Source organism: Cricetulus griseus, chromosome 8, assembly GCF_003668045.3.
Source record: "Cricetulus griseus strain 17A/GY chromosome 8, alternate assembly CriGri-PICRH-1.0, whole genome shotgun sequence".
Classification (NCBI taxonomy): Eukaryota; Metazoa; Chordata; class Mammalia; order Rodentia; family Cricetidae; genus Cricetulus; species Cricetulus griseus.
In genome coordinates, this window is record NC_048601.1 from 25,883,340 (window position 1) to 25,910,905 (window position 27,566).

The 27,566-nt window shown below is 45.0% G+C and overlaps 1 protein-coding gene and 1 pseudogene across 33 annotated transcripts in view; both read left to right on the forward strand.

Moving 5' to 3' along the window:
* LOC113837041 overlaps positions 1-16,248 on the forward strand; it is a 28,569-nt pseudogene extending 12,321 nt beyond the window's left edge.
* Cacna1c (calcium voltage-gated channel subunit alpha1 C) overlaps positions 1-27,566 on the forward strand; it is a 555,448-nt gene that overhangs the window by 103,248 nt on the left and 424,634 nt on the right. The gene's annotated exons all lie outside the window — the stretch shown is intronic.

A 27,566-nucleotide genomic window follows, 5' to 3' on the forward strand; every position in this document is an offset into this window, starting at 1 on the left:
TACTGTTGAGCATTTCACAACACAAAATCTTAGGATGGAATCCCCCTCTCTCAAGAGGGTGGTGCATGGTGGAAATGCCACCATTTCTCTGGTCCTTTTATATATTTACATTTGTGAAACTTCTAACTTGTCCAGTCCAGGGTGAGTTCTTGATGGTCTCAGAGCTAAGCAGTGTTATGGGATGAATCATTTATCCATACAAGGTCATGGTTTAACCAGGTTAAAACCATGGTTTAACCTTACCTGTAATGTGCCTGATGCTGTAAGGCACCAAGCCACGTCCCATCTCCTTAATTTTCAGGACATCCCATTGAGCTTGTGAAATATCTTTTAGTCTAGGCAGCCTTTTCAACACCCAGAGAACCTTTTCCTGGGAGAGAATTTATCTTTGCTTGAAACTCCTGCCCATCACAGACTGCTTACAAGTTTTTGGTGCTTAGCTGCCAAGAGAGGGCCTGCTACTAGCCTTGACCCCCTGCCAATAAGCTGTTCTCCCTTGCTACTTTCTCCTTACTGGGTTTGTATGCAGCCATAGCAGTCAGAGAAGCACCATTCTTAATAGGAGAAGGATTTTAAAAGTAAAACATTAATCTAAATCTAATTCAAGTTGTTTGCTTCAAAGAAAACTTGCAAGCTCCCTTCTTGTCTTTCCTTGTCATTATTTCTGGTCCTTTCTGGCATCCTTCTAGATGCTTCCCCTGAGTCCTTCATGAGACTGGGACATGAGAGAGGCTAAGAGGTCATATCTCCTTGAGATTCAGGCTCTGAGGACATAAAGGAAAGATATAACCAGGGAAACAGACTCCCTAGTTCATGAACACTGTGCCTTAGACCTGGATCCTCACCTCTTGTTAAAGGAAAGTTGCTTGCTAGGGGAACTGTCAAGCATTTTAGTCAGACTGTAGTTCTTGTGGCCACTTGTACTGTTATCTTAGCAGAAATGGCAGGAAGCTGCTAGAAGAGCCTGTTGCTGTTGGGAAAAGGGGAACTAGAGTTCCCTGGATGTGGGCTGTCAACTATTTTTCTTAGCCATATAGGAAATATAATATCCTTACACATGGTGTAAACTTAGCTCAGAGTCAGTGGTAAGTATAAGACCATGCTCTTCACTCTTCATACTGCCCAGGGATTTCTAAGAAAGTCTTGGAATGTAAGCATGGGTCTTGTAGCATCAAGAAGCCTGGATTTAGTAAGCTGGTCACTAAGATCTAGCCACTAGTCCCCTCTGGGGCTGGTTTAAAACCTGTTAGCATCTCTTTTTCGGGAAAATCTCTTCTTTTCTGATCCCCGGGTAAATTGTATAGATTCATTATGGCCTAGGTCTCAGCAAGGCAAGTACTCATGGATGGTTCTGAGGCAGGAACTCGGGACCAGGTCTTCATAGGAGTCCTAGCAGTGAACCCTAAGGGGTCTGATAGGAAAATGAGCGTCTTTTCTATGGGCAGAACAGCCTACCATAAACAGTCCTCAGCACAGGCAGTGCTTGACTTTACAGCAGTGTAGGCATGATACACAAGTAAGCAAAGACCTTACTTCTACTTTATTTCCCAGGCTGGCCTCACACTCCTAGCTTAGTTCCCTAGTAGCTACAGGTATGCACCACAATATCCCATAATGTGCAGAACAAGATTTAAATATCCTTGAGGTTATCTAGCCTATTGCTTTATGGAGTGCTTTTAGAGTTCCTGAATTAAAGGCTTTGATTGGAATTGTTGGACTGCCCCTGTAATACCGGCTTTAGACCCAAATGCACAAATTAGAAGAGATTCAGCAATGTGGGTGCCCAGAGGAAGGAAGAGATGAGACTGAAGTGAGAAAGTGAGGGATGAAGAGAGCTAGGGAGCAGTCAGAGCCTCTGAACAGTGGCTGCAGTGGGCACGAGTGGCCCACTAAGAAAGGGCTTAGTCTACATGCATTAAGCTCTAGCCTTCCCTCTGAGAGAGCTCTTAGCTTCCTGCCTTTGGCTTGTTTAACCTTCAAAGGATTGGATCCACTGCTGCTAGACTGCCCAAGGGCTGGCTCCCCGCCCCCATGTTCCTTGCTATATCTTGCTTATACTGACAGAAGAAAGATAACAACTTCTTAACTTACTTTTTAATGCCCTAGGCTTTGTTCTCTACTGTTACCTTGGTCAGGTAGATCTACTTGCTGCCCCCTAAACAGGCATTGCTGGTACCTGCTAGAATAGGGGCATGTCTTTCAGTTTCTTGTGGCCCCCTTAGTATCTATGCATCATGAGTTTGAATGCGTGGTAGGTGAAGGAAGGAGGGATGGCCCTGAGTCCTTCCTCCTTTCTGGTGGCTGCAGATATTAGAGAACCTGGAGCAACATAAACCTCCTCCTGGCTGGATAAGGAAGACACCAGGATGGAAGCTCCATTTCTTGTTCCCCCTCAGAACCAGTATCCACTCAGAACCAGGCAAGACCTGGTCATAGCAAGCCAAGAGAGCCCTTCTGCCTGTCAGGGACAGCTGTCCCTGCAGGATGAGTCAGTAGAGAATGGAACCAGGAAGTGAATCACTGGGAGGAGAAACTTAGAATCTTTCTGCTCAAAGATATTTAGGCCTCACTATGCTGCTTCTTATTGATCTGATCTACATGTAAGTTGGGTTGTGTGACTTCTGTGTATAGTTTCTTGGGTTGATTTCAAAGTGTCCCCCACCACTATCTGGAGTTATGCTTTCTAGAATATCCTACACGTAGGGAAGAAAGTCAAACCACAGTGAAGGGGGCTGCTTGTCGAGCTGCAGACTGAATTCCAACACAGCACTTCCTCAAACCAGTTGATGTGTTTCATGAGGTTGTCAAGTGAGATTGTAGACTTGCTTAATGAAGACATCTCCTGAAGGCCTATTGTGTGTGACCAATCCTAGTGCAGAATGAATGTGATCATGTTTAGGTATGTCAGAGTGCCAGCCTTTGGGATCAAGAAAATATCTTTGCATCAGTTTCATTCTCTATAAAATTTGGAGCTGAAACCAGATCATGTCAAAGAGGGAGGGAGTCTCAAGTCTTCGGTCTCCAGACTTGTCCATGGAATTACTAAGACCTTGGTTGCCCACAGGTCACACATGAGCACAGCAGACTGTTGAGCCAGCTGAGACACGGTAGAGCACTGGAGCACCGATGGTTAGGTTCCAAGGTTCTATTGCCCAAATTCATGACAGGACCATCAGTTTGAAGATGAGCACATGGACAAACAAACAAAGGAATGCATATTTTATCTTATTCTTGTGATCAGTGCTAAAATATGGTACAACCCCAAGCTGCAGCCACAGATGAATAGTGAATAGACCACAGAGGAAAGTAATTAATAATAGCCAACATCTTGAAGTGGTTATAGGATAAGTGACTGATACACATGGTATCATTTAATTACAGCTTGTTTTCTTTCTCCACCACAGCCCCATGGAGTAGATACGATTGTTGTTACCATTCTATAGATGAGAAATGCATCTTAAGGGATGTATTGCTCAGGGCCCATGTTGAACAGCTAAGGATCCAGGCAAGAAGAAGCATTTCCAGAGGACTCTGTAGGGAGGGAGTAAGCTGGGCCTGAGTTATTGTTGATGGAGAATTGACCTATATAGGCTACATGTTAGTTCAGTGAGAGGCTGTTCAGAAATGGATCATATAGAGAGAACATGCGTGGTCCACCCCTGAAGACATTCAAATAGAGGTTGGGTGGCTGCCTGAGGTATCAGAAAGGAAAATTTAATAGCATAAAGGAATCGACCAGCTGATGTGTGAGTTTGTTTCTGAAAAAAAAAGGATAGGGTAGCTGCCAGAATGAAGTCAATCTCTTTTGTGACTTCTGACCTAAGCACGAACCACAAATGGCATTTCAATGCACCTTCTCACATTTAGAAGACCATGCCTTCCCCTTATTCCAAAGAGCTGAGATAGAAAGAGGTACAATGTTCGATCTATGCCCATTTGAAGGAATGATGAGGTTCAGGTTGTCTGAGGACACTGCAATGGGCAGCAGACTGGCAAAGTGGCCCAAGGGTACATGAAGAAGTATGTCATCTACACTGAATGAGTGCAGAGAGAAAAGGCTAATGGCACATCTGTCCATGTGGACATCCACCCCAGCAAGATGGTATCACCAGGCTAAAGCTGAACAAAGACCACTAAAGGATCCTGGAAAGGGAAGCCACGTCATGACAAGTAGGAAAGGAGAAGGGCACACACAAGGAAGGAACGGTTGAGAAGATGCGGGAGTAGAGGCATCTTCTACACAGCTTCCACTAAAGATTGCTTCAATTAAAAAAAAATCACTGTGCCTGCCTTGAAGCTGTATAGTCTTCTTTCATAATATCCCCAATAACAAGCCCACCCCACCTCAGATCATATGAGCTAGTGAGGAGGTGCTGAGCAGATCCTGGCGTCAGCACCGCATGCTATTAGGTCCTGTCCTGAGCTCTTACTGATAGTATCCTTGCTTCTTCCACTGGGTCCTTTCCCAGTGTCTTTTCGTAGTTTTTCTCCTTATTGGGATTTCCTCGCTCCTATGCCACCACAACTTGAAATTGACTCAAATAGCTGGAGATTTATAGTTTTGGCATATTGGTGAGGCATAATGATGTCATTGATGTCTTATATTGCCAAGGTCACAAAACCTGAGTTCATTCTGGGAAAATGGTGTCTCTAACTGAAGAGAGGGGGAAGTAGCCAGCTTAGCCCTACGCTCCTCCACCTTGTGCCTCACATTTGCCCAGGGAGTCTTTGTCCTGACACCATTGTGGAGCAGGCTATGCCAGGAGCTGACCCTACTCCAAGGGAACATGAGGACATTAGGAGGCTTTGGTGACACAGTACAGAGAGCCTTGTGACTAAGGCATATGAAGACCTGTGCCAGCTTAGGAGACCACTTACCCAGAAGCCCCAAAGCCTAGCAGGGTGGGACTTTATGGATATAAGGATAGGCTTGGTAATCAGGTCTCCCTGGTTCCATCCTCAGTCCTCCCCTCAGACTGCCAAATGCTGGTAAGCACACAAATCCTCAGAGTAGCTATCACTACTCACTGGTTAAATGTTAAATGGGAAAATATCCCTTCACATGCCTGTGAGGAGCAGGTTGAACAAGTTAACCAAAAGAAACTTGGCAGGATTCCCTCTCTTCCTAGCTTTGGAGGAAAGTGGGGATGCTTCCTCTGAGGTCCATGAGTTCCCAAAGTTCCTAAAGCCTTGGTCTCAGGATGGTGCTCAGTTGTCAGGAGCTAGCCACAAGCTTCTGAACTACAAAGTCCCATGTGTTGGTGGCTTGTGAGTAGGGACTTCGTAGGGTCTTGGTAAGCTATGCAAATGATTCTGCTGCACAGCCAGGTTGGGAGAGATGCCAAAGATATCTGGGTGCTCCTCAGCTTGTGTCGCTCTGCCCAAATCTGTTGAAGTCAGAGTGTCTCCGGTGAAACACATGAATAAACCCTGATGACCAAACCTCGGCCAGCCACCCAGCACACACACCATTTTTTTCCCTTCGTGGATTGGGCCAGGTTTCACTAACCTGGAAAAGATAAAAATTAAAAGCTTGAAGTGTGGTTTCTACTAACTACAGTTTGTTTTCGCATCATCATCAGGTTGAAGAATCAGGGCTGGAGAGGTGGTTCAGCAGTTAAGAGTGCCTGTTACTTTGCAGAGGACAGGAGCTTGTTTTCCAGCACCCACGTTGAGCTCCTCACAGCTCTCCTTGTCTCTAACTCCAGGGGTTCTGACATTTTCTCACTTACACAGACACCTTTACTCACATGCACACATACACATGAGTAAAAATAAAACAAATCTTTTAAGAAGTATACTATGAATCCTAACACAAAGCACTGTAAGTAGGGAACTACGTGTGTGTGTGTGTGTGTGTGTGTGTGTGTGTGTGTGTGTGTGTGTGTGTGTGTGTGTGTGAAACCCACCCTGTGTCTGTGTGCATTTTTTTTAAAAAAGAGAGTTCTCCAAATTTCCATTTTTCCTCAGACCATCAGTTCTTTATGGCCCCACAAATAGTAAAAGGCATCTTTGTGCTGTGGGTCTAGGAAATGAAATGATGTGTCCCGCCTCCAGGGCATCCCCAGGTTGGAATTCTAGCCAGGAGCCAGGGAAATAGAGGTCTGTCATCAGCTGCCCCAGAGTTTCATAGGATTCTTGGTTGTAACTTGTGTGAAAAGTTGACATGGAAAATGTTTCAGGCTGCTTCTGGTGAATGTTAAAACTGTTAATGAATTATGTCCTAGTGAAAAAGAGGCAGAAAAGGAGAGCCAGCCTGTGTCTGCTTTGAAAGCTTTTGTAATTTTCCTAATTGGCTCATTCCTTATCTGAAAGGAATGTCCTCTCCACTCTGTCCCCCACTGCCAGCTGCTCCTGATTTCCTGGCACTGCAAATGCCAGAGCGGATGTGGCTGCTCTGAAGGATTTTCAGGTGTGTGTGAGGGGCAGGCAGGGGCAGGACACCGGCTCCATATCTGTGGCTGAGAGAGCTGGTTCTTCATCAGGTCCCCTGAGCTGGGAGACCTGGATGTTTCGACATTAGCATGTCTCCCAAGATGCTCATGGTGGGTCAGAGGAACTCCCCCTCTCCTTCCTAGGGTCTTGGGGACCAACTGAAAAAGGTGCAGAGATTTCCAGCCTCTACTGCTCTGCCCCAGAATGACTGCTTCCTAGTAACCTTGTGTAAGTTTGTGGTCTTGGGTTAGGACTCAAGGAAACAGATTCCTTGCTGTTTGTAGCCAGAGCTAACTGTAGACCACACTGTTTGTAATTTGCCTCTGCTACATCTAGAATGTGGAAGAGCCAATGTGTGCCTTGAGTACCTTCCTATGTGTTTTTATTTGCGTAGCAAGTATTTCCTGCTCATTTCCCAAATATCAGGCACAGTTGCGGGCTCTGGAAGCCTGGTGGAAGCAAAGCCAAACCCTGCTCTCTTGGAGCTTCCATTCCGTTGAGGAAGTCAGGGATAAAGTGACTTGGTGAAGTGTGCAGAGAGAGAGCCTTGCCTTTTAAGCCACCTGTGTATCTTCACTCTCCTTCATCCTTTATCCCCCAAACGATTCAGTATCAGGCACTAAGAACTGAATGTCCCCCTTTCTCCAGAAGTGTCTGCTTTTCAGCTGGGATGCAGGTTTTCAAGAGAGGGTCCCAAGCAGGCTTCCTTAGGGAGCCCGACTCTAGCAGAAGCCTCAGGCTTTCATTTCTCCTGGGCAGCTGTACTTATCACCCAACAGAACTGTAAACCATTCAATGTGTCTTGCCAGGCAGTAAATTCAAGTGTTACCATTTCTGCTATCTTCCAGGTTTCCTCTCACTGAGTTCTCTGGTTTTGTCACTCACACCTTATTGGTTACGGCCAAAATTACTCCCTGTGCTAATGTTTGGCAGACACGATAGAGCTAGGACAAGGGATCCAAAGGCAAGATAGGGCCTGTAGTGCCTCCCCTAGTTTTCCCCCTTCACTTTCCCTTCTTCTTGTGTAATAGAGCCTGCCTGAGCCCCTGAAGCTCACTTGTGCATGGCCATGCATGGCTCCGTGGGTGAGTTCTGTCTCCCCAAAATCATACACTGATGTCTTAAACCCTGATACTCAGAATGTGACATTATTTGGAGACAGAGTTTAAAAGAGGTAATTAAGTTACAATGAGGTTGTTAGGATCTGCTGTAATGCAGCGTGGTGAGTGTCCCTATGAGAAGACAGGACTACGACGTGGACATGTGAAGAGAGACCATGCTAGGATACAGAGAGAAGACATCCCTCAAAAAGCAAAGCAAGAAGCTTCAGACATAGTCAGTCCTGCCCATATCTTGACCTCAGACCTTGAGCCTCCAAACTGCAAGGAAATCTGTTTTGGGAATTGAATCCATTCTTTGTCACAAGTAACCAGGGCATTACCACAGGCCCTACTTGTGGCCCTGGCAGAGTGCCTCTTCTCTTATGTCTATGAACTTGGTCTAGTTGGCTTCCAGCATACTGCTTAAGGACTAGCCTGTCATCCTGTAGCATTGGAAACTCTGGTCTTAATGAGATGAGTGTCCACAAATGCTTGTGAGCTGATGCAAGTGACAGACTGTTCAGTTATTCCCTGGACATATGGCTTCCATTTTAAGCACTTGCCTTGACCCTGCTCTAAGGGAGCAGTGAAGAAATTTGTGTCAACAGCTGTTCCTAGTGTGCCTGGGACTGTGGCTTCTGGCGAGCTGCTCTAAAGGCTTTACCTTTTTATGAAACAGCTGCCTAGCCAAGAACTGGTTAGAACTTGGTGGTCACAATTGAGTTCTCTTTCTAAAGAGTGCTGAGCATATAGCCTTGCCTGTTTTCCTCTGAGCCTTCTAGTCATAGCCTCTGTTGCCTCATAGACTAAAGGGAAAATTTGTCCCTATGTCTTGGCCAGGGCAGCTAGATGAGGGTGGGGGCATGAGGAGAACAAGGGGGTCCAGGAGTGGCAACCAGACACCTTGCCATTAGTGGAAAGTGTGCCTTGTAGTTACTGTGTCCTCTGCCCCAAAGAATTTGGATCTTATTTTTATTTTTATTTTTGTGGTGACTGAGGGTGAACCAAAGTCCTAGCATATGCTAGACATGTACTCTACCGGTGGGCCATACCAACAACTCCTAAATTTTTATTTTAAAGAAATGAAAGGAGGAAAGAAAGCCCTCTGGGTTTCAAGATATGAGAATCTAAGAGGAAGAGATGCTGAAGTTGAGACAGAGTCAGAGAGAAGAAACCTACAGGGATCTAGAAGATGGTGGTAGACAGATAGGAGAGAAAGAACAGGAAGTTAGATGGCCAGAGAGAACAGAGAGTGGAGGATAAAGAAATTGGAGGCAGAGAGCCCAAAGTACATATTGCCTGTGGATGTTTTGTTCCTGACTTGTTCATACTTCTGCCTGGAAGTCAGTACTTAGAGATTTCCATAGCATGAATTTAATTTGGATATAAATTAATAATATGATTCCTTGGTTCACTGCTGTGTGCCAGGCTTTATGCCAAAGCACTGACAAACATGACCTTTAATCTCTTGACAGTCCTATGATGTTGCTTTTATTAGCCTCACTTCAGTGAACAGGAAATTAAGGCTCAGAGTAAGTCACATGACTGTCAAGGCACTGAACTAGGACTTTGTATTCAAGTCTGTGACCCCAAAGCTTGTCATGTTAAGTGCACTTCTTTGTTCTCTTCTTGGTACTATCCATGTTCAGTTGTAGTCCCTGTCCCCCAAACCAGCTATGGGCATAATCCAACCATTGACCAGCCTGTATCCTGCCACTACTTTGTGCTTTTACTGTTGCTAGCAGACCCACGCACATAAAGTCTTGGTACACTTTTATTCTATGTTGAGATTCTGTTTGTTGTTTCCAGAGCCTTTCCCAGATGGTATTTACAGTAATCTTGCTATTCCTCTGTGAAGGCATATTGTTCTTTGCGTCTTGTGGATGAGGAACTAGGAGAGGTTAAATGATCATTTAAGATTGCTATATGCAGCTTCTAGATGGTAGGGCTTGGAAAAGACCCACTGTCACAGAGTTCAAGTCCAGCACAGTTTTTTCCCCCAAGAAATCTGCCTTTTCCATGGCAGCTACTTACCTTAGGCCAGAGGAGTTGAGCTATATTGATGATCTACATACAGAGTGACAAGGTGGCAGAGGGAGTACATAGAACCTTCCATCGTCCCAAAGCTGAGTATCTGGACCAGGACCGTATTTGTCCCTTCCTTGGAGTTCCTATATCATGGTCACACAAAGTGGAAGGACGGTTCTCAGTGGAAGGATGGTTCTCATAAGGGAATGTGAGGCTTATCTTTTTCAGGGCATGGGTCAATTCCCATAAGCCGGTGGATGGGGCATAGCCATGTCTGCTGATACTCTAGAGAATGGGAATGGCCAAGCCCCAATAGGCAAATATATGGTGAATGGGGTTCATGTCTCTGCTTTAAACGATGATCAGATGCAATGATGTCCTGCCCCTTGCTCAGGTCACTGAATTCCTCATGCCTGAAGCAGAGGAGGCTCCACAGTCCCTTGCACATTCTCCTGGTATCAGAGACAAGTCAAGTCTGTGACCCTAGAAAGGGCCTGATATGTTGTATCTATAGAACCTTGGCTTTGGTAGAAGGACCACAACAACTGGGACTGCTCTCTTTCTAGCCTGGCTCAGGTCAGAGAAGATTGTCTGTCAGAGGAAATTGGTACCTTAAGAATAGGGGTTTGCAAGGAAGTCTTTCCACTTAGAGTTAAAACAAACAAAACAAAACAGCTTCTTATAGGCATGGATCCCACCACTTTCCCTGATTGTTTAAGGCCTATAAATGCTTAAAGCTCCTGGTGTTTGATAACTACATTCTGTAGCACACCAAACGTATTACAACATACCCATGGCTCATATCAAAGAGAATATGTTGACTGTAATGAAATTAGAAGGCATTGTTGTAAATTTTAGATGAATGAGCTTTACTAAGAATAAATCACTCAATTTGGTCTTTCAACATAATCTCTATGACACTGATCGATAACTCAGTGAATTGAGCTGCATTTTCCTAACTGACACAGTGTTTGTAGATATTGAATTAAACATTCATTTTGATTTTACAGTGTTATATGTTGGAGCCAGTCTAGTTTTGTTTTCAGCTTTTAAGGGTTTCACAGGGCAGTGAGAAGCTTGTGAATACTGGAGTTACAGAGCCTGTTACACTAATGGATCCATTGGATGGAGTAGATCTTGTCTGTCCCATTCATCCCTATCTCCAGAGAAAAGAGGAGAAAGTGATTCTATTTTGGTGACTCACTGCCCAGTTCCTAGCCTAGATTATACCAGATATTCACAGGTTCTATAATGTTTGATGTTTTATTTGTGACTGTAAGTGGCTGTCATGGTTTGGATCTGCAATGATACCAGAGGCTCATGTTTTGAGGGTTTGGCTCAAGGATGTAGTGTTGAGTGGGAGGAAGTTAAGTTATTGGGTTCCTGGTTCTTCTTGTTTTTCTACGTTCTCTTGTTCTACCCTGATGTTCTGTTTCACCACAGACCCAGCAAGTGTGTGCCCTGAAACCATGAGCCCAAAGGAAGCATCACCCCTTTAAATCGTTGAGTTCAGGTATTTTGTCATAGCAATAGAAAGCAAACTAATTCAAAGGTGATTTCTGAGGACTTTGGAAAATTGCAAAGAATCCCACACAGGTGATACCAAATCAGTTGCCTCATATCCATTAAAAGAAGGGTAAGTATAAATTCTATACATGAAATTATCAAATGGCTCAGACTTTTGGAAGAGAAGCATGAGGAATGGTAGTGCGTGAGAGAGGATGGTTCACCTCAGCCCTTGGAGTTGACATGAAGGAGGTGCAAGATTCACCTTTGCCCCATAAAGGGGCCTCATTCAGATACAGTAAGGACAGAGCCACCTTTTAAAGGGGATGCAACTGTTGAGCACCACTGGTGACAGGGGATGAACTAATTTGGGATAAGATTTATGCAAGAGCTGCTGCAGCCGTGTTCCTCTTTAATGCACTGTTTGCAACCAAGGCTTCCATGGTCATCTCCTCATCTCCCATCCGTTTGCCTTGTCTACATAGTTGTCCTTCAGTTTCAAAATGGAAATGCCCGTTTTCCATCAGATCACTTACTCTTAAAGGGAGACAGTATTATCCTTATCCTGTGTACCTCCCATTTAAAACATCTAGCAGGTACTTTCATCACCTGAAAATGAAACAGGAGTGGATGGCAGAGTCCAGCTGAGCCAACACAAGCAACTGTACCCTAAAATTTAATAGAACAAACCCAGCAACAACAGGAAGCCCAAGGCTGGACTCAAGATTAGTTAAACCCTGACTCGAGGGAATGAAAATGTTTGTAAAACGCAGGAGGTTGGCAATGTGGAGTGGGTTAGCCTTTCTCTTTCAAAAGTACAAGTTCTCACTGAGCAGACACATTCCAAGTAACAAACCTTACTCAGGAGAATGCTTCCTGGCAGATGTGCCTTATGGTTCTCTATCTTACACTATTTTCAAGTCTTTTGTTTCAATCTGTTGGCAACGTTTAATGCCACATTTCACACGGAAGTACAATATTACTAGTGAGGCAATAAGGAGTCAGGCGTTGTATGGTAATGTATTTTGTTCAAGAAAGATCTCCTTTCAAGTACATTTTAAAGGGTTTCATTCACATCATCTCATTTTTAGTGCAAAAGAAGATCTGACTTCACTAACAGCCAGCGTAAGTTCTGATGGGGCATGCTATTCCCTTAGTGGAATAACCTAAAAGACCTTCACCTGGACTTGACGCCTGGGCTCAGAATCCCAGTCTGAGCATGATCAGGAGGAGACCATTCAGGACCTCCGCTATCTTGTTGGTGACTTCAAGGGTCACTGACTTGCCTGTAATGAGTCGTCCCTGGTATTCTTAGGAGGTCTTTTTCTTCTTCCCTTCTGTTTCTTTGGACACTAGTCATTAGCAGAGCCCTTAATGAGCATGCCACATTAGCAGGGGATGTCACAACCTCATGCCGTTTTATTTGAAGTTCTCTTATGTCAGGTGAGTTACTGTGGCTGAGGCCAGCCAAATGTTCCCTCTCCCCTACTGGTTTCTTCTCAATGTCAGACAATTTTGCAGATGGATAACAGTGCTTAATCTTGAAGCCTTTGAAAGCTAGACATGATCTCCTTGGCTTAGATGACAGAATCCCACATCAGTCCCCAAATAAGAAGCCACGAAACTCTCCATACAACAGTGACTTCTTTCCTCTGTGGACTAGACCCTTCCGCATGTCTAGCTGAGGCGTAGATTTCTCCAGGGCAGACTCTAGACTTGGGCTTTCTGTTGTGGCTGGTTTTGTTATATTAATTTTTAAGGTATGGTTGCTTGTGTTGGCTCAGCTGGTCTCTGTCATCTGCTCTTGTTTCATTATCCATGTAATGAAAGCATATGCTAAGTGTTTCAGATGGGAGGCACACACATAAGGAAGGAGAACAAGGACAATGCCATTCCCTCCCTGAAGTAGGTGATCTGATGGGAATTGGGCACTTCTGTTTTGAAGTTGACAATAGGCAAGGCAGATAGATGGGCAAGAGATGAGTGGATGACCATGAAAGCCTTGGGAGCCTCACTGCAGAAACAAATATCCCCAACTCTTGAATACTTTGCAGGAGAAAGGTTTTATATATTGCTCCCATGCACACATCCCAGGTGCATTATTGGGATGCCAGAAGAATAACTCAGGGTTTGAGGCTCCTGCCTTGCAACTGTGCTGTCTGCTTAGTCTGCTCTGTAGTTTATAGACATGGAACAAGATAGGGTGTGAGAAGTTGAAACCAAGTTTTAGGGGACAGTCTTGTGGCTTCCTAAGTCAGTCCATGCTATACCTCCCCAAGGAGACTGGAATGGAGTCTAGCTGTGACCCCAGAATGTTTGGTGGATATCAGTAGCATATCTACAGCAAGAAGGTATTTGCCCACTTGGGGAGGTCAGGAGAAACTCAAGGCTCATGTAACTGCTGAGGGCTGGGTAGAGCTTGCCTGTGGAAGAAGCAGGGTCCCAGGTGCATGATGATGGAAAGTGGTCAAGCAAAAGAAGCAGGGATAGCTTGGATTGGGCCTTCATATAGAAGAACTGTGTATTGGTCCTCAGCTTGTAATGGCACAACCTTGCCCTGGCCTGGGGAGTGCCGGGTGTCTACTTAAGCCCTGAGACCACATCCCCTTTTGAGCTGGGAATGTCTTTCCTGATCCCTGACAGTGCCACCAGGAGTCTCTGGCTATACCCTGAATCAGCCAGACATACACCCAGTCTTTAATTTCATAGACCCTGTGTCTTCTTCACTGTCCCCAAAGGTTTGATTCCTTTCTGCTCTTGGATTGGTCCTTCTTCTGGATGTATTTTTAGAAATATTTGTATTAATTCTTTGAGAATCTTATACAATGTATTTGGATCATATTTACTTCTAATTTTTCCCCTGAACTTCTCTAATTTGTGCTTCTGGGTGTGGGGTTACCCACTAGAGCACCATCAATTTGTCAGGGGTCACATCCTTAAAGAAAAAAAAAGATGAGTCTCCCTCCTCAGAAGCCATAGATTAGCTCAGTAGGATCTCATTCCCACTCCATGCTGGGTGTAGGCGGGTTTGGTCTTGTGTGGGTCTTGTGTAGGCAGCCATAGCTGTTGTGTGTTCATGAGTGCCATGGTTCTTCTATGCCCAGAGGACATAGTTTTGCTCCTGTCCTCCCTACCTCTGGCTCCTATGGTCTTTCCACCTACTCTCTCAAATGGGTTTCTGAGCCCTGGGGATGAGGTGTGATATGAATGTCCCATTTGTGGCTGAGCACTCCATAGTCACTTGTCTCTGTCCCCCCCCCCCGTGGTTTTTATTGGTAATTTCATAGTCTCTGACCCTCTCTAGGAGTGTTCACATGTACTCTCCCAAAGTGAACGCGGTGTCACAGTGAATAGAGAAATTGGGACTTTATTGGTTTGAACTGACCACCAGCAGATGTTCCATCTGGCTCTTCTACAATGTCCCATGTAAACATTCACCCCCAGGGGCCTGACCTGCCATGGAAAACTTCACGGAGGGACTTCTGGGTTCACCCCCACCCCAACAATGTTTGTCAGGATTTACCCTGCAGCCTTATTTTTACACTGGAGACTTTGCAAATTCCATCACCAGAGAAAATGGGAATGTTGTCCAAACTAAGGTCTTTTGAGGACACAGGGGACACTTTTTTCCCAAGAGCAAACATTGACTAGGATATCTTTTTGGTTCTGATGGGATCTGGGAGAAAGTTTCAAGTTACTAAAATAGAGAATATGTTCTAATGCTGTTTTTAAAATGAAGCAAACATATTTCTCTGAATGGAAGAGAGGATGTGTGTGTGTGTGTGTGTGTGTGTGTGTGTGTGTGTGTGTGTGTGTGTGTTTATGGTGTGGTATTTAAAAATGATAATAACAGCCTAGTACAATACAGGATAATACACTTCTGAGTCTTTACCCTGCTCCGTGTGCTCAGGACAGGGAATATCCAAATTTGTGGAAGGGGGTCTTCCCACTAGCAGAATCTGTGTATCGGGCCTGGAAAGGGGCTTCAGTGACTTACACATCTGTGCTTTCACTTGGTTATGCATCACAGGAAGATCCATCCTGGGAAGAAAGAGACTTCTTAGTATGTGTGCTCAAAGCTCTTGTAGCATCTACTGTGAGGCCACGCCCACCAAGTGCCTTTGCTGTGTCTTTGGATGCTAGTCTTGGCAGAGCAAGGCTTACTTCGGGAGTGTCTAACTTAGGGGAACCTTTTGGCCTCTTGGAATAGCTTTGACTTTAGAAGTTTTGATGAAATTTGTTTTGAGACACTTTTGTGCTATAAATGGACAGGGCAGGCTGATTTACTGCAGTGCATCTGGACTAGGACTTTCTGAAGTTTTGGGAAGAGTTCTTGTCCGTCTCCTCTGAGCCCCTGTGATCTGCCAGCTCACCTTTTTTTTGTTTGTTTTTTGAGATAGAGTCTTAATTTTCTGTCATAGAACTTACTACTTAGTCCAGGCTGGCCTGGAACCCACAGAGATCCACCTGCCCCTGCCTTGAAAGTGCTGGGATTAAAGGTGTGTGCCACCACGTCCTGGCTGACAGCTCACTCTTAACATTTAACAGCTTTCTTAGCAAGAGAAATGGCCTGGGATTCCTTGCTTCTCATCAGGTGATATAATAAAATTCAGTTAGGATTCCCCAGCTTAGGTGTGATGAAAATCTGAATGAGTTTGATTGCTAAGATATTTTGAGTTTTTACACATAAAAGTAATTTATGTAGTCCTCAGCTTTTGAACTGCTTTTTCATTCATGATTAAGTTGATGTTTGTAATATAGAAAGCTGTGACTGGCACTTAGTTTTGCAGGCTGGCCTGCCTAGCTGAAACATTATATAGTTGCTATGAATCATAATGGAAGACAATATTTTTTGCAAATGAATGATGTGGAATTGCAGCTACAAACTCCCTCTGTGTTAAACCACCTTGAGAAGAAAGACTGGCGGCAGTCCTGTTGGAAAACAGGCACATCTCCAGAAAAGGATGAAGACTGCATTAGTCATCTGTAGTCTGCTAGAAGGTATGAGGAGGGACCAGGAGGATGTACAGTCAGAGGAGGGTCAGAGTTCTTGCAGGTCAGGACCATGTGAACCATGAGCTGTGCACACTCTTGTGTCCTGGAAATGCTGCCACCTGTCTGTTTCCACAGCGTAAGCGCGCGCGCGCGCGCGCGCGCGTACACACACACACACACACACACACACACACACACACACACACACACACATGCATGCATATACATACAAACACACATGCACACACACATTCATACACATACACTCATATATATACTCCCTCTCTCTCTCTCCTCTCTCTCTCTCTCTCTCTCTCTCTCCTCTCTCTCTCTTCTCTCTCTCTCTCTCTCTCTCTCACACACACACACACACACACCCTCTGCTCCATCTTACTGTTTGGACAGGTCTGGTGATAAGAAGAGAAGGCCATCAGGGTATCTTCAGTTTCAAGCAGGCGAGGACATGTTAGCAGTTTCTCTTTTACTAAAATGGATAGTCAGAAGCTGCTCTGCAAAGGCCATTGTCACCTGTTGCAGGTCAGTAATCCCATGCCTGGCACTGCTTCCACAGCGAGCTTTCCACAGCACAGCTGGCTCCGGGTACAGCTACCACCATTATCATCTACGGCTGGGGCTCAAGCTGTCAGAACCAAGAGCATGCACCAGGGTGCTTGACTCAGCTTGGGCCTCACATAACACACACTGAACACATGGAAATCCCTGGCTGCCTTGCTGACTCCATGGAGGCTGGGATGCCACACTTGAGAGTACATTTGTCTGCTCTGGGTGATCCACCATGTCCTCTGCCCCACCCCTTCTGCCTTCCTGTACCTTGTGCTACTGGAAGCTCTCGTGGGCCATTGAGAACAGCCAATTAAACCCAGAGTGCTCTGCAGTTTAAATCCAAATTATACCCCAGGAAATCTGTCACAGTGTGTGTTTCCCATTGAATTAAGACTCACTGATATAATGTAATTATTTATTATGTAATAAAAACCTATTATGGATAGCAATTTTCAGTGACTAATTTAATTTTACTTATTAGTGTTCATTTAGGTCTTAGCTTGCAATATGTTTGATACAGGTACTGAAACCATGGCTTTGTTTTTGTCAAAATTCAGCAATTTGGAATTTTTCAAGATAAGATCTGCCACTCCCCAAAACATTTTGATAAGTGAGATTTTCCTGTGTTTAAGTCAATGACTGAATAGGGCAAATGGGGTATAGTAAATTTTAATCAGAAGTACCACAATGAAATGAATTTTATTAATTTCTAAATCTGGAAGGTTGAGGATGGCTTAAAAAAATTAGCCTCTCTAAACTAAGTCCTGCAAAGCAGTTCAGTTCAAGAAAGCCTGGCGTGTGGACTGGCAACATTGTGGTACCTCCCAAGCTGAGTTGCCAGTTCATTAGGAGTCTGCCCTTGATTTACATTTAGTCAATTTGATTCAACTTTATTTCATCTTTAATGAATTTTTATGACCCAAAGGCCCTTGTTTGGAAATAGACCTTCCAATCTTAGTGGGATAGCCTCAGAGTAATGGGTTGGCTAGGCTTGGAGAGTGGTAGGGCTCCTACCAAGGCTATCAGCCGTGGAGGTGGGGCAACAGCTGTCCTGGAAAGGCCAGTGCTCCACTGTGTACCTGTCCCCGTGTTTCATTTTTATATCTGGCAGCCTGGTCCCTACAGTAAGGCCTGTGGCTTGCAGCACTGGTGTCCCCAACCATGCTTCCCTAAAGAGAGGTTGCTTCTCAGGAGTCTGCTGGTCAGGAGAATTCCTTTCTCCCTGGAGCTACCTCTTAGAGCTATTTAAATGTGTTCTTTAGCCTCAAAGATGACTCTCCATTTAAAAATCAATTACAGTTCCATGTATTATGTAGTGGCTGCACATCTGTGGGCGTGTGATCTCTGTGTTGCATGACATAGATGAGCTTTTCCATTTCCAGACTGTAAAGACTTGAACCAGGAAAAGGCAAATTCATTAGCATCTTTGGTTTGAAATCTTGTGCTTTCTTCTTGGTGTCTTCCAGGTTCTACTAGGGTGAGGCAGGAGAAGTGAAAACTCGGCAGGGCTGGGCCGGTGGTCCCGGGCAAGTGTAGTCACTAGTGGCTGTTGGGGCTGGCATTTGTTGTCACAGGCTCATGGAGATGTGACAAGCTTTAAGAGATGTGTGTTTATATTTTGTCATTTTATTTTAAGAAATGTTTTCATGGTGAGGATGCATTTTAATATTTTATAATTTTTAACCCAATACTATGATCTCTTTCCCTAACCTCTTTTCTAAACTTTGCCTGATGTATGTTAGCCTGCGTAGTATGTGTACTGGCTACCTGAATGAGGTGTTCCGGTGTGTTGTAAGTGTGCCCTTTCTGAGTATGCTGCAGGAGCAGTGTGTCTCCATGGGCTGCTAGGAGGATTCTCCAGCATCTGCTACAGCAGGCCTTGCTCCCTGCTTCCCCCACCCTTCCCCACTACACTTCAGCTCAATTGATGCTCTCCATGCTTACACACTGCGCCTGCCAGAGACCGCAGGTGTTGCCCACTTGTCTCCTCTGTAGGCTCTCAGTGCAAGTGTGACCACCCGAAGGCATTCTCCAGTCACTGGTGTGAAGTGGCCGCTGTCCTACTTGGCTCCTTAACTCACGGGAGTCACTCAGTTATCATCTGATGGCACTTAGAAAAACTGAGATGGTTTAATTGCTTACTTTGTCATTGTCTTCTGCTGCCACCAGTTCTATAGGCCAGCACCCAGTGCCTGTAGAAAGGTAGGGTGAAGCTGGGTGAATGCAGGGCTCAGGTCTTCCCTTTGTTTGATTTTAAAAATCCAGTGCACATCAAGAGGATAAGTATCAGCATATCCACAAAGAAGACTGGTAACACATTACAAAACCCTCTCTATGAGTGTTTTGGCCCTTTTTATGTATGGTTTGCAATTTTCACATTCAGCCAACTGCAGACTGGAAAAAAAATTGGGTCTGTGACCAACAGGTACAGTATGAAACTGCAGTATGAAGACCATGCACCAGTTGCATAATAGCATGTTTTAAGTCAGTTGGAGAGGATTAGCGATGTGTGTCAGTTACATGCAAAGGTGACAGGACATGAGTAACCCTGGGGTTTGGTGGTTACTGGTGTCTAGAAACCAGTTATTGGGGGTGACTAATGTCAGTTAACACTGTCACACTGCCTATCTTACTCTGTGAAGGAGTAAGTCTTCTAGTGGACATTTGTGGTATACCTACAAAATTCCAGACACTATTTTAGAGTAGTGAGTGTCAGAGATAAGTTTTACCCAAAAGGGAGAACTGTCAGAGCCTAGACGTGCTTTTGATGGTCAGCATGGCTGGCAGGTTGCCAACAGCATCAATTAGGTAGAGGTCCGGATGCTGCTGTTCACCCTGATCTGCCCAGGGTGCCTCTGTGATGAAGAGGTATCTGGCCTGAAGTATCCCTAGTAGGAGGCTGAGAAGTCCTGGAGACAGGGCTGTGACAGTGAAAGGACAAGGCCCTTCCTCTAACAAAGCTTCATTCCTGTTGGGGAACTGGTGTTAACAAACATTAAACAAATATGTCCATTTCTGTTTGTTCTTTTTCTTCTCCATTCTTTCCCTTCTCTTCTTCCCTTTCTCTCTCCTCCTCACTCTTTCTCCACCACCTTCCTTTTTTTTGTGACAGGGTCTCATTATGTAGCCTAGGCTGGCCTTGAACTCTCAATTTTATTGCTTTAGACTCCTGAGTGCTGCTGATATAGGTATGTGCCGCAAGACTCATCCAGCCTCTGTCCCTTCCACGTTAGGATTTTTTAAAATTTCCATTTCCCTGGTGCTGTGGCAGGATAGTCTATGGGCTATGGCAGTGGATGAAGATAGAGCCTTAATTGGGTTTTCTGTGACAGAGGATGAGTGGTTGTTTTCACCATTTCCTTGATAGCAGTTTGGTGCTCGCTGTGAGTTTACTTGGCTCCTGCAGCACAGTACCATTGTCATACAATGAGTGCCTGTCCATGAGAGGTCTCACTGCTCCCCCAAGTGCCCCGTGAGTGGTTCATAACCTGCACTTTCTGCCTCTTCCTTCATCTTCTCCCATACTTAACACAAGACTACATACGTCTTTGCTGCCAATCTTGGGAATGTTAAAGGGATTCAGCCTTTAAAGAAATACTTGGAGTTTACACATTTTTAAAAATATAAATGTAGTATTTTTTTACTACTTATTAGTCAGGTCAGTTGTGTGGTCAAAGCTCTTGAGGTGTCTACTCTGAGGCCATGCTGTATGTGGCTTCACCTGTCCTCCTTAGCAATGTGTCAATGTGTCAGGTATCAGCAAGTTAAAAAAGAAGGGTTTGCTGCAGGTCAACTTCGTCTGCAGGGTCTTGTCTTTCTGCTAGTGTTCTGCACCCTGTGTGGGGAGGCTCAGACCCCAGGAAGTGGCCCTGGAAATCAGATGTCTGCGGCAGTACCTTGGGTTGGAAGTGTCAGAGTACAGAGTGGGAGGAATAGAAAGAAATATACCTTTTTTTTTGTGGCCTTTGAAGGTAGGAAGCCTTTCCAAGTGGCCAGCAGCAGACTACACCATGGTTTGTCTGTTAAGGGCTTACCACACACCTCTCCGGCGAGGAGAACAGGTTGTCTTTCTTGGTTTGGTTGCATTAGAATTTCATTTCCAGTGCTGGAAAAGGGTTAGACACCTGAATGTGAATCTGGGCCCTTTAGCAAGGAAGAATGTACGATTGTTTCATGGCAGGCTTGCTTCCAATATTTCATTTTTTCTTATTGGAATGGGGGCGGGCCTCAGAGTACTTACTCAGAACATTCCTCACATAGTCAAAAAATGGATGGGTTCTTTTATGAGTTGTAGTTAGAGGAGTGACAACGCTGACCTTGAGCCACGCACCCCCATTGATAAGGACGATAGGTCACATTGATTTAGAGTTTTAGAGTAGACAGGCCTTAGTGACATGCAGCTTCATCTCAGGGACACTGCCACAGCCTGCTAGGTAGCCTGTTCAGTGCCCCCTCGCCTGCCGTTGAAGCCTGCAGCACTCTTGATGCTCATGGCTCTCAGTTGGCATCGTCCTTCTCTTTCCACAGTCTCAATTCCTTTCCCTCAGCTAATCAATGCTGCTGTGGACTTTGAAATTTTTATCTGAGCTAAAACATGCACAAGAGCTAAATAACGATAGTGAACAGTCATTTATAGCTTAGTATATTAGTCCAGCATATTAGTTATTTCACATTTTAAGTCTTCATGTGGCTCATTGAAAGACAGTTCCCACATTTATGAGCATTCATAGGAGTTATTTTGGTCAAGAGCAGTGGTTCTCAACTTGTGGGTTGCAACTCCCTTGGGGGTCAAATGGCCCTTTCATAGGGGTTGAATATCAGATATTTACATTATGATTCCTAACAGTAGTGAATTATGTTATGAAGTATCAGTGAAAATAATCTGGGGGTCCCCACAACATGAGGAACTGTGTAAAAGGGTTGCAGCATTAGGAAAGTTGGGAACCACTGGCTAGGGGATCTTCAGTTTTCTTATTGGGTCTTCATAGTTGGGCAGTACTTTTTCCTGCTCTAAGATTAACCTTATCCAGCCTTCTACAATACCCGGCAGAGAGGGTCATGGCTGACAGTAGGGAAGCATCCCCTCCGACATGATCCCTGGAGCCTTCATTTAATTTGAAAGTGTTTTGTGTGTAAATTCCAAGCTTTGTTCCTTTGCCATGAACAGGGAATAAGTGAGGCCCTGAGGATGCTGTAGCCCCGGGGGTCAGGTGTCTGCCTGGCAAAGCAGTGTGCAGTTCCTGAGGAGAACCATGCTTCTGGAATGCCTGGTGCCATTTAACAGACCAAGAAAGTAGCTGGAAGCAGAATCATCATAGAATCCTAGCAGCATTTCCTGCAACACTAGAAAGTAACTTGATTTCCACCTTGGGGTTATGGCCATATGTCCCTTGTCTGAAGTGAGGCACTTGTGTTTGGACTACCAGGCCATGGAAGCAGCAAGCTAGTGCCAGGGGAATGATACAGGGCTCTGTCCAGCTCTACATGCTCAGTGCCATCCTCTAGTGCACAGGAAGCAGGTGCGGGTATGAATCTTTCTTCAATCTTTCTAGGCTGAAGTGATGTGTTAAAGATTCATATCTATCAGTTGGGTTTCTCTGGGGTGTGATGTCTCTCAGTTGGGGTGCTGTTATGGTACAGTATTTCTCAGGTATGGAGTTTTGTTGGCCTCTTTTTCAGTCCCCACCCAGATATCATGACAACCAGAAGTGGCCCCTCTTGATTCTTGCTGTCTCTGGGGACCATACAGTTCCCATAGAGAATGTGTTAGACACAGAGCCAACTGAGTCATAGTTCTGGAGGCCACATTGTCATGTGTTCAGCTGGCCTCCTTGCTTCCGCCAAGTCTCAGGATTTGGAGGTAGCAAATGTTGGGGGCACTCCCCCTTGTGTTCATCTAGTTGCCAGCATGCCTGGGCTTCCTCCAGTGTGTTAGTGACAGGACTGGGATAAGCTGTCTCTCTCCCTCTTCTCCCCTCATGCTGTGGTCTATTTGGATATGTAATTGGGAAACATTTTTTGCACCAGAGATCTTGCTAAACAAAGCCCAGAAGGGTAGAATGGGATGTTGTGACTTTAAGGGTCTGCTTCTTGTCAAACCTCAGGGCCAGAGCCCCAGGCTCAGTTCTTCAGTACAGTGCAGGCTCCGTGACGTCCACACAGCTGCCACTTCAAAGGGGAGAAGCAGGGTTAGGGAGGCTGGGCAGTTTCTTGAACATCAAATGGTGATTGCAAAACAATAATTTGGTGAGTTATGAATGAATCAGAAACAGACTAGTTACATTTCTCCCAGAATGCTTATTTAAAACACACACTCATACTTACACTCTGCCCCAAAGAACATTTATTCCTTCCCAGGGGAGAGGGGTCTTAGCCACATGTTTTGGGAGATTGTAAAACTAGAGTACCTTCCCACCCGGCAAGACTTCTCTTCTTCCTTTCTGCCTGCCATGCTTCCTAAATAAATCTATCCCTTCCGGCCCTTTAAAAGATGGGGGTAATACCACACTGCAGGATTCTTGTGCATTAGGCTGGGAAGGTTCTTTGGGCAGTGTAGTGGGTGTGTCCTGCACACTAGATTCTTGCGTTGCCACATAGGCGCTAGACTGGTAGAGCAGGGCTTTGGGAAGTGGCAGATAGCCGAGTTACAGGGAGGAGGTGGGCTGTCCAGTGGCACCTACTCTCTTCCTGTTCTGTTTCTTTCAGTCGAGGTACAGGTCCCTTCTCACGAAAAGGCTTTCCCCTGCTCCTGCTCTGACCAGAGTTCCCTTTATCTTGCTGTGTTGTGCTCTGGTCTCCCACAGCACTTAGAAGGGTTTGTATCTGTGGTATTTGTATGCTTGCTGCCGCAATCAACAGTAAGCTGCACAAGTTAGGGTCATCACAGTCTCCCACATGCTTATCACAGTGCTAGCGATTGATGCTAAGTGGACAACTGGTGGTTGTCTTAGGTTGGTGTTTTTGTAACAGGAAGTAGGAAGCAGATTTGGAGTTCTCAGTCTGTTAAGACACCTGTGATGGAACACAGCAGACCAGGTGGCCCATAAACAACAGAAGTTTGTTGCTCACAGTTCTGGATCTCAGGAAGTTCAAGATCAAGGTGCAGGATTTGAATTGTTTCCTGGATCCCAGAGGCTGTCTCCTCATTGTGTCTTCATGTAAATGTGAAATGAGATGACCTGTGGCTTTTCTTATATACAACCGTGCCCCCTAGAGAGAGGCCCAGCATTGCTAGCTCTTCACTCTCTTGAAGGGCCAGTTTCTCATGTCTTAAGCTCTGTGACTTACTCTGATTAATTCTGCCAATCGTTATGTAGCCTCCCTGCATAGTCCGTAGGGAACATGTAAGGCACCCATCCTTTTGTAATGGAAGTAAAGGGTTATACTGCAATGTGTTTCCTACACCTTGCTTTTAAATCTCATATATATATATATATATATATATATATATATATATATATATGCATCTCTGAGTAAAATTACTCCAGTTGATGCTTTTATTAGAAAAATTAAAATTATAGCCCCCAAAGCTCAATGTAGAGATTTGTAAAGATATATCTCAAGTTGTATTTAAATTACATTGGTAAGACAGAAGGATCCCTTATAGATGTACCTGCTGTGTTAACAGGGCACACATAGTGGGTGTGTTCCCCAGCTATGGCTGATATCTAGGAAACCCTTCCCAGCACTAGGGGTCCTTGTCATGAGGGTCAGAGGGTTTGCCAAGCTGGCAAGCGCCTACCTCTCAATGTTTACAGCTTCTCTTCCTTTTCCTTCTGCTTGCTGCTTCTCCTAGAAAGAGCTTGCCTCTTGGGTCCTTGTGAAGGACCAATGAAACCAAGGGAAAGGATTTTACTGAGGGGTTAGCAAGCACACCCTGAGTGCTTTACATCCAGTGTGATCCTTCGTATGATTGTTTACAGGATGCGATGTAACAGGCATCATGATGCTTGCCTGTCACACTTTGGGAAATACATTGTAAATGGTTTTTGTTGATGCTTTAAGAAATGGTTTGAGATCGAAACATAGTGCTTTATAGTTTTTTCTATTTAAGATAATAAGATAGGCCATTATCTCCCAGAACATCAGAAAGGTGTTGTTGATGTGCCATATCCCTATCTTTAAAAGATGAGGAGTTGAGTTAGCGTGATAGGACAAGCTTTTCTACATAGTGGCTTAACAAATCACACAAGGTGATTCAGTCAGTCAGGGTGTTAAAGTAGACAGTGTGGTCTGTTGGTTTGTGAAGTTAGACAAGGACACAAGAGAGGAGGGATTAGTTGGATTGTGGAAGGCAGTAGCCTCACTGGACCTAGAAGGCCAGGGTTCTGAAGAGTGTGGGATGCCATGGCTAGCTGATTTCCAGACATTAGCCGTTTCCTGCACTGAGTATTCTGAAGTACACCATGTTCTGTTGTGAGCTCTGAACTGATAAGTAAAGGAACATAAAACACGGTAGGGTGCCTGCTCTCATTTTCTTTAAATCTACATTGAATGAAGGAATACACACACACACACACACACACACACACACACACACACACACACACACACACACACACACACACACTGATCAAAGGCAGAAAAGTTACAGCTTGCTGAAAGAGGGGGTGGCTGGATAGAGCATGGGTCAGAAAAGAGGAGATGAGAGTCTGGGTATTCCTGAGAGGCTGCCCCGGCTTTGACTGAGATAGCCTTTGGTAAGATCTTGATGAGGTCCCATGTAATATGCCTGGTGCTACAGTGGTCCTCTGGAGCCCCTCCCCCTCCATGCAGAGACACCCAGTGCTGCAGCCCTCCCACTACCCCCATCCCCTACCTTCAAGGGGAGACATGCAATTAGTGCCAGCCCTAGGGGCAGGTGGCTGGGGGCCCTTGAGGGTTAGGGAAATGGAAGAGATGACTATTTAATGGCCAGAGTACCTTGACTCTATACATGGCTAAGATAAAAGTCACCTTTGAGTGCTGCAGTGGGCAGCTGAGTAAAGCTCAAGTGTATGTTGTCATCCACTTCCACCTACCTGGAGAAGCCCGCTACCTGAACATGCTTACTAAGCCACATGTGGCTCCCCCTGCCCCTTGCTTATCAGACAGAGGTTGTGCACTGGACAGGGGCCAGCCACAACATAATCTGACAGTGGGTATTATACACCGTTACCCCTTGTTTTTAGGTCTCCTACTTCCCTTGTCAGTGACAAACAATGCCAGTGTCTTAAGACTCACTCACAGTTACATGCATATGATCATTCAGGAAAACAGTAATCAGATATCTCAAAGATTTTTGCAAGCATCCCTTCTATAAACCTGTGTGGTTGGAAAGCAAACCAAAATTAAACAGACACTAGTGAGTCTCTCCACAGCAGGCCTGGAGTGTGTGTTTGAAGGTTGTAGTAATAAGAAATTCAGCCGGGCGTTGGTGGCGCACACCTTTAATCCCAGCACTCGGGAGGTAGAGGCAGGTGGATCTCTGTGAGTTCGAGGCCAGCCTGGTCTACACAGAGAAACCCTGTCTCGAAAAACCAAAAAAACCAAAAAAAAAAAAAAAACCCCACAAACAAACAAACAAACAAAAAAAAAAAAAGAAAGAAAGAAAAAAGAAATTCACCGAGGGAAGGCTGTCATGTGCCTGAGATTTGATTGTCCAAGACAAATCGTTCCATGGTGTGTGTGTCTGTGTGTGTGTGTGTGTGTGTGTGTGTGTGTGTGTAGCAGATTGAGGCCTCTTTGCAGACAGTGTGCCACTTTGTATGGTTAGCAACTGGCTTATGGTGGTTGGTAACTACACTTCACACAGTGCCCTGTTGGCACTTGTTTGGCTAAGGGTAAAAACTGTAGTTTAGGATTACAGCGAAAGGAGGTAGAGTCTAAAGCTACTGTCTTGAGCTTCAGAAAACTCCCCCGTGACTGAGAAAACTGTGTGGAAGGATATTTGTATTTCCAAAGGAGAATCTGCTGGGCACAAAGCAAGTCAGACACTTTTATCCTCCAGCCACCAGTTTCTTTAAAATCACTTACACATTTCTTCAAAATAGCCATTTCTTTGTTTTCTTAAGAGCCCAAATCTCTCTAGTCCTCAAATCGAATTCTCAACTGAAACCAGACGGTTTAAAATCCAGTTATTTTAAGTGATACACACTCTTAAATGTGTGTGTTTGCTAAGACAGTTGTATTGGTGATGAGCAAGTCACACTACATAAAATACAGGGACACATGGTAGAAGAGTGGAGGGGAGGGCACCAAAGAGGAAGGGGGAAGACAGAGGAAATTTAAATTTTACTCCAAACCCTTCTAAAAGTGGCAGATGCGGAGTAAGAAAACAACTTTATGTGTGCAGAGGAAAGGCAGGAAAAGCAGGGAGCCTTGTCCTCCTGGGACCTGCTGTTTCAATAACTTCTTTAGGGTCACTGTGTTTGTTTTCATGGGAGCCATGGCTGGACATAGGAACATATTATGTCATGGGGAGTTCAGGGTAAGCTGGGCTGACATAATGACCCTGCATAGTGAATACTATTGTGGGAATATTGGCTTTGGAGTGACATCTCTTTCTTTGAAAGTGTTCAAATGGCTTGCCTTGTTTCCTTTTCCTGTGGGGGAGCCTGGAGTTGGTGGTAGTACCTCTACCCTGAAGCCTGAGAAATTGGTAGTGGGGGGGGGCAAAAAAGACTGCAAGTAGTGTTGAGCCCAGTTCCCCTGTGCTTGTGCTGGCACCCACCTTGTGTGCAGGTGAGCTGTGAGTCAGGACCAAGGCAATGTGACAAAGAAAGTAAGGGTTGGGGTAGGGTTCTCATCATTCATCTATTCAACCCATATTTCGCTATCACCTATCAGCACATCACGGGAATAACATTTGAGATTTCCTTTGCGTTTTAACTTGCAGGTGTAAATGGAACTTTTGCCATCAATAAGGGGAGTACGCTGTTGGGGAGCGGTGATAGGCTG